The 7944-nt window shown below is 36.6% G+C and overlaps 1 long non-coding RNA gene across 1 annotated transcript in view; it reads left to right on the plus strand.

Moving 5' to 3' along the window:
* The window catches only part of LOC308525871, a 101831-nt gene extending 94125 nt beyond the window's left edge, over positions 1-7706 (plus strand). Inside the window, exons 2-3 of the long non-coding RNA XR_013996493.1 lie at positions 4402-4472; positions 7429-7706. This is a non-coding gene — a long non-coding RNA (uncharacterized lncRNA). The remainder of the gene's footprint in view (positions 1-4401; positions 4473-7428) is intronic.
* The last annotated feature ends 238 nt before the right edge of the window (positions 7707-7944 follow it).

The following is a 7944-nucleotide window of genomic DNA, read 5'->3' on the forward strand; positions in this document are numbered from 1 at the left end:
TAGTTTAAGAGAAAAATCTGAAAGCAATTAGTGTTGTATGGTCTTTCAACACCAAGGTAATACAAATTAAAAACACATTTCTTATATTAAAAATGAATTGATAAAAAAACACAAGAAATTGATTTGTTGAAGTAGAAGGGATACTGAACATAAGGGTTGGCTCTCAAATATAGTGCATGCTGTTTCAAATAGAAAGATCTAAGGGATTTAACCATAGAACCCATAGAATCCTGAATTTAGGACTTTGACAGGCAATCTGAGTAGAGGGTGGGGAGGTAGGGCCTGGAGCCAAACAGTAAAAATAAGATGTTGCTGTCAATAGGGAGATATAGTTATAAAGAGCTAATTTATGTGGAAATCCAAAGAAAAGAAAATAGCCACTAGATTTAAGGTGGATCAGGGGTCATGAATAAGCAATTGTGGATAAAAGCTCTAGTGGTGGAGGGCCACTTTGCTCATATGGGAAAGAAGAGAGCCACACATGTCAAAAGATCTATATATCAGTGATATTACTGAGGTCTGCTCACTGTGGGCTGCCCACAGTGAGACCAGAATAGGGTCCATATGTCCTCAACAAGAAGTGTGGGAATATTGATGATCCACAGTATTTCCCCAGATTGAAGAAGTATTAAAAACTGTGTCCTCTTTTTACAAAGCAACCTTAAAATGAGACGCTGAAAAAAGGGTGTTCAGGCAAATGTGTTATAGTTCTTGAAACACTGTAAAACCCTCTCCTAGTCCCTCTTATGTTGGTTTTTCCCTTATGTTTCTCTTTCTCTTTCTCTTTCTCTTTCTCTTTCTCTTTCTCTTTCTCTTTCTCTTTCTCTTTCTCTTTCTCTTTCTCTTTCTCTTTCTTTCTCTCTCTCTCTCTCTCTCTCTCTCTCTCTCTCTCTCTCTCTCTCTCTCTCTCCCTCTCCCTCTCCCTCTCCCTCTCCTTTGCAAATCATCTCAGGAGTGCAAATGTAAAAATGCCATGAAACTGAAGTCATTCAGCTCTTTAGCGCTTGGACTTGTTAACATAAAAACAGTAACATGCCTAGATGGCCAATAGACATGAAAAAATGCTCAATGTCACTAGTCATCAGAGAGCTGCAAATTAAAACCACAATGAGATATCACCTAACACCTGCCAGAATGGCTACTATCAATAAATCAACAAACAACAAGTGCTGGTAAGGATGTGGAGAAAAGGGAACCCTAACACACTGTTGGTGGGAATGCAGACTGGTGCAGCCACTGTGGAAAACAATAAAAATGGAACTGCCATTTGACCCAGTGATTCCACATCTGGGAATATAGTCTAAGAATCCCAAAACAACAAAACAGAAACTGAGGCATGGATACATGGAACAGACTGAGAGCTGACAGAGAAGAAGAGGGGAGGGGGAGGGGAAGCTGAATAAAATAAGGTGAAGGGATTAGTCAAATACTATAAATAACCTATAGATACAGACAATAGTGTGGTGATGGCCAGAGGGAAGGGCAGCATGGGGGGATGAGTGGGGGTGGGCAAAGCGGGGGAAATGGGGATATCTGTAAGTGTCAATAATAAAAATAAAACTTAAAAAAATAGCAACATACCTTGCTTTTATTGGGCCAGGGTTGACACCAACGCTCCATTCATTGACATTGGAATTAGCTTTTATCGCCAATGGATCAGTAGAAATGTCAGTATTAATTTATTTAAGCAGATTTATTTTGGAAAAAAAAAATGGTACTAGAATATGGTTTCAGTTGGCAAAATGTACAAATAATTGGTAATACATGTTTTTTCTCTATTCTGTTATACACTGATTGTATAATGTTCAAATATAAAACAATGAGGGAAGGGGTAGGAGTAAGGTTCTAGTATATGGGCTGTATCCATCATCCTATCTAATCCTATATAATAAAGAGGTACTATGCAAATTGACCATCACTCCAACACACAAGATGGCCGCCCCCATGTGGTAAAAGATGGCTGCCCCCATGTGGCCACAAGATGGCCTGCAGGGGAGGGCAGTTGTGGGCGATCAGGCCTGCAGGGGAGGGCACTTAGGGGCAACCAGGCCTGCAGGGGAGAGAGGGCAGTTGAAGGTGACCAGGCCTTCTGGGGAGGGCAGTTGGGGGTGACCAGGCTGGCAGGGGAGGGCAGTTAGGGGCCATTGGGCCAGCAGGGGAGCAGTTAGGCATTGATCAGGCTGGCAAGGGAGTGGTTAGTGGGTGATCAGGCTGGTAGGCAGAAGTGGTTAGGGGCAATCAGGCAGGCAGGCAGGCAGGCGAGCAGTTGGGAGCCAGCAGTCCTGGATTGTGAGAGGGATGTCTGACCCCCCACTGGGATCAGGCCTAAATGGGCAGTCGGGCATCCCTTGAGGGGTCTCAGATTAGAAAGGGTGCAGGCTGGGCTGAGGAACACCCCCCATGCATGAATTTCATACACTGGGCCTCTATATTTCTATAAAGTAATACTCTTGCATGAAAAGAATGAAATAAAATGCAGGTTAACTACATAGAGTGTATTTCCCCCATCACTCCTTTATCAAACGCTAAGATACCATCACTCAATTTTCACTGTATTTTCTAAGACTTTGAACTTGAGTGATCCCGATTTCTACTCTGGACCTCAGCTTCATAAGTTAGTAGAAAGACAATGCCTCCAGCAACACTTTCCAAAGGATATAATTACAAATATAGAATAAGACTGCGTTCAAGACTTTTAACATTGTTGTTTTTAGAAAGTAATTGGTTTTTCTTTTCCTTCCCCTCCCCCCCTCTCCCAATGCTCAATGCAATCTATACTGCCTGGAAGCCAGACTTTAAATGAAGCAGATGCTCCAAGTTTAAACTCTGTAATGGTAAAGTTGTTTCCTAGCAACACCAAGTTATGGAAACTTCAAGAGCACCACTCCCTCAATACGGTTTCTCCCATTTAGTTTCATGTACTCAGTGGGTTATTATAAAGAACTGAATATCAAGTCAAAACAAACTTAATCCTACATTAATGAGAATAGAAAACCACTCCATTGATGTTGAACTTTTGATGATGACATTTTCAAAACTTGGGAAGGCAAAAATCAGGCTTCATACAATACTTTTAAAGGAAGATTTTTCAGAATGAAATTTGGTAAGGCCTTTATAGAAAGGTTATAGACTTAGTTCATAATATATATCTATATCTATCTATCTATCTATCTATCTATCTATATATATATATATATAGATGTAATATATAAGATATATATAGATTTATATGTAGATATAGATATAGATATATAGAGATAGATACATTGTTTTTAAACATTTTGGACTTTTAAAGAAGTAGATAACTCAACAAAGGTAGGTGAAATAGTGTGAATTGAAATGCTTCATAACAGTGGTTTTCACATTTTGATCTAGAACTCCTTTATATTCTTAAAAAATCATTGGGCTTTCCAAAGTGTTGTTTATTGGGATATTTATTAACACTTCCAAATTAGAAGTTAAAATGTAGAGATTTTATGCCTCTATTTATTTAAAAATAATATACATGTTAAAATAAGTAACATATTCTATGAATATTTTCAGGGAGAATTTAGTGAGGTGAGTGACATAGTTTTAGAGATTTACAAGTCTCCTTAATTTCTGGCTTAATAGAAGATAGCTCAGTTCTGGTATCTTCTTTGGCATTTACTTTGTTGTGGTATCACACATCATGGAGTCCTTAGAAAGATCTACTGTGAACTCTTAAAAGAATAAAAGTGAAAAAGACAAATGACCTTGTCCATGTCCACATCCCTCTTACTCATTCTGCCTTGTCCTCCTTTAGTATTAGTATTAGTATTAGTATTAGTATTAGTATTAGTATTAGTATTAGTATTAGTAATAGTATTAGTATTACTTTGGAGCACACTTTGAGAACTATTGCCAATAAGTAAACTTCTTTAGTGTATTCAAAGATTTAGATGATTTCCTTTTTCTTAGCTATTGTCATTAGGCATATGGTAAAGTGATTACATTTCAGATGTGCAGAGTAAATTTGAATTTGATGCACTCTTGCGCTATAACCTGCTTAAGTCATTCAAAGTCCATTTATAATAGTAACCTTACCACCATGGTACTATAATAAACAAGTAAGAAGTACTAGTAAATGGAAAATCATTGGTATATTTCTGGTCCATAAAAGTAACCACCCCATAAATACTGCTTGTTATTATCTCTGATTTTAATATTATAAAATAGAAAACTAAAACAAATTTATTAATAAAAAACAACAACCATCACTTCTACCCCCATCCTATTTCAACAAAAGTAGAAATAACTTGCACCTGTGTTATCAGATGCTTATGTACTTTCCTGTATAAAGTTTGCTTTATTTTTCAATATAAAGGGAACAGTACCTAAAAATGTGTGCTAATTCTTTCTTATTTGCTTTTTGTCCAACAGAATCTCTTTTAACATCATCTGGTAGAGAGACAGAGGAGTGAAGATGGGTGCCTTTGCTTAAAGACACTGAAGTGAGTGCTGATGCAATTTGAAAAAAAAAAAAAGCACGGAAGTACTCACTTTGGTTTTGCTTTCTGGTAATTGGTAGATGTATGCTTGCTCTTACCTTAGTTCTGGTTCAGACAGTGGCCCAAACTAAACCTTACCATGGATAATATGCTCATTACTCTCACTCACTGCACAGTTTCAACCACCCCACTCATAGTTGTACACTCGTTTACAGCAGTTGCAGGACTGATAACATTGGCAACATAAATATCATCTTTTATTTTATAATTTCAAAGCACTCTCAGTATTAGCTCAGTTCTCATAACAACTCTGTAGCTATATATGTAGTAAACTTATTTTTTCTTTTCACCTTGGGACATAGTTTAAGAGAGTAAATCGACTGACATTGCACAAGATCTTACAAAAAGCTGAAGGGGAAGTCTTGAACTCTATAATAAATGTTGGTTTCTCAAGGAATAAATGGATGTTTTTGAAACTCAAATCTATAAAACAGGACCTTATATGTTTTTGAGCATTAAGCATTGGCAAACTAAAATGATGTTTAAAAATGCAGTTTAACAATTTATCAACAATCATACTCCTTTCATATTAGGTATTTTATAAAACATGCTACTGCTTGTTATTCCAAATCAGTTTTGCTAGTCTTTGTTAGGTAAGTTAGTGCTTAGTGGGATGTATGAAAATGGGAGTATTTATCCTGTTTAGAAGTGATTTAAACAAGTGTTGAAATTTATGAACACAATGTTTGAATTAAAAATAAAACACTAATTTTCTGCCACATTATGATGAATTTTATGACAGCCAAGTGAAGAACCAATAAAAATAAGCTCATCGGGCATCTTCTCACCTCCTTCTTTGAGAGAAATAAGCATTGAACTAAGGTACCTTTCTTTGGTAAAATATGCTAGAGTCACTATGTTCATCATAATTTGGCTATGGGCTGTGCTTATCAGAGTTCCTAAAGAGATCCAGGCTGACATTGAACCCCATCTTGACACTCACTTCCATGATAACCAGAGTAAGTGGGGAGTAAGAGAATGTGCTTATTCTTACTTAGGCCTAGAAGTGATGCATGGTTCTTTTGCTCATACTTTGTTAGCCAACTAAGACACATGAACACTTTTAACTTTGAGTGTCTAGAAAGTGCCATTTTCCCATGGCCAGTAGAAGAACTGGCATAATCATGGATAGCCTGAATGACTATCATCTTCTGTCTCTGGAAAATTAACCTATCCTTCAAGAAGTAAGTGAAGTAGAATATTTTAACTATAAAAACGTGTGTAAAAAATCCTCCAGAACTCTTCTTTAAAGGCACAAGTGCTCATTCAAAGCCTATTTGCACAACTTATACATAAATTCCAATTTGAGGGCTGATTTTTTTTAATCAAATTTTAAAAAAAATCAAAAGTGAGGAAAAACATCTAATGTAGACAATAAGCAGAAAACATGACCAGAGAAAATAAGTTTATTAAAAAGAAAATCCTAAAATGTCATCTGGTATGAACTGGTGTAGAAAAAAAGCAACCCTCATACTTCATTAATCCCTGAGAGCATCATTTCTTAGGAGCATGTGCAGGGATTGAGTACACAATGTGGATCTGAATCATTAGCTATGATTAATTGGTGCCCTTTAATTAATTAATTATTAATTGTTTAGGAATACAGTAATACATTTAACTTTTGAAATGATTAAGAGCGCCTGAACTCACTGCTTATAAACGCAAGTTAAACAAAATTTAGTTTTTCAGAAAACTGCTATTTCTTGGCTACCTCATCCACACGATGTAATTCTCCAGTAACTCTTTAGTAATAGTTTACTGCAGTTGGATAAGAAGTGATTTTTTTTTTTATGGTGAAGCTAACAACTAAATAACATTGAACAATTCACTCAGAGCACGCGTGTACATAGCTGGGATAGGTTTAGTCATTGTACATAAGTTCCTCTTGGAGACATTTACTTACTTGTGGTCATAGACATATACATAGGTCTATATTTAAATTTTTTTGCAAACTACCCAATTTCTAGGATGATAATGGACATTAAATTAATATATCTGTAGGATTCACTGATGTATTTCTCAGCATATATTCTACATAATAAAGTAGACTAAAACATGTTTTCCTCCCATTCAATACACTTTAAAGATTGTATATACTTATGTTAGCCACATCACAAAAAGTGCTTAAAATAGAATCTTTTATTTAAATGTATTTCTACATGATCAAAGAAAGACAAAAGAAGGTAAAACGTTTGGTTTGGCATTTTAAGCATGTCACGGTGCAGTCTGCCTCTACAGAAGGGAAAGAAAAAAGTCACAACTGTAGATATTTGTACACCATTGCTCCTGTTCTGACTTCCAGAGAGTCTATTTCAGCCTTTAGCAACTGAAGAATCACTTTACACCCAAATAAAGTCACAGAGGATCTCAAAATTGTAAGATATATTTAGCTACATGAAAGGGCTATGTGGAGCTCCTTGTGGTTTCAGAATTTGGAGGTAACAGAAAACACCAGGGAGTATATTTAGGAAGGATATCCTGAGGTTTGCACTAAGAGACTACAGCAAATAAAATAGAAACAGATGGGAATCAGCCTCAGTGCCAAGTGATATAGGGATTCTGCAGATCATCACTTTCTCCCCACCTACACACACACACACACACACACACACACACACACACACACACACACACACACAGTTTTCTCAGCACTAAGAAATACTTTATTAAAAGCTTATAATTGTATTGTTAAAAGTAAAACAACAACCATACCTATTTTGAACTTTCAGGCGCATATTAAAGAAGCAAGGGAATGGTCAAAGATGTACTCTTTGCCATTATGTTTTTTGACCTCCCACCATTAGAAGATACAGAACAATATGTATAACTTTTGATTATCCCCCAAAACTTAGTTATCCCTTGTGGACTGATTCCCTCTTATAAATAATAAAATTCACAGATGCTCAAGTCTCCTCTATAAGATGGCGTAGATCAATGCATACAGTCCACCCTCCGCATCCATGGACTCCAAACTGAAGATGGAAAACAGCACATGTATTTATTGAAAAAAATCTACATGTAAGTGGACCTGTGCGTGTTTAAACCCATGTTGTTCAAGAATAAACTATATATTGTTTCTGATTTATATATATATTAGGCAGAGAAAAACAGTGCACAACAAAAACCAAACTTTCTGCCGAAACCGGTTTGGCTCAGTGGATAGAGCGTTGGCCTGCGGACTGAAAGGTCCCAGGTTCGATTCCGGTCAAGGGAATGTACCTGGGTTGCGGGCACATCCCCAGTGGGGGATGTGCAGGAGGCGGCTGATCAATGTTTCTCTCTCATCGATGTTTCTGACTCTCTATCTCTCTCCCTTCTTTTCTGTAAAAAATCAATAAAATATATTTAAAGAAAACACAAAAAACCAAACTTTCAAAATAGACAAACAACAGCAAAGGATGTTTCTGTGCACGAT

This window comes from Myotis nattereri (genome assembly GCF_964212035.1).
Source record: "Myotis nattereri genome assembly, chromosome: 10".
In the NCBI taxonomy this organism is placed as follows: domain Eukaryota; kingdom Metazoa; phylum Chordata; class Mammalia; order Chiroptera; family Vespertilionidae; genus Myotis; species Myotis nattereri.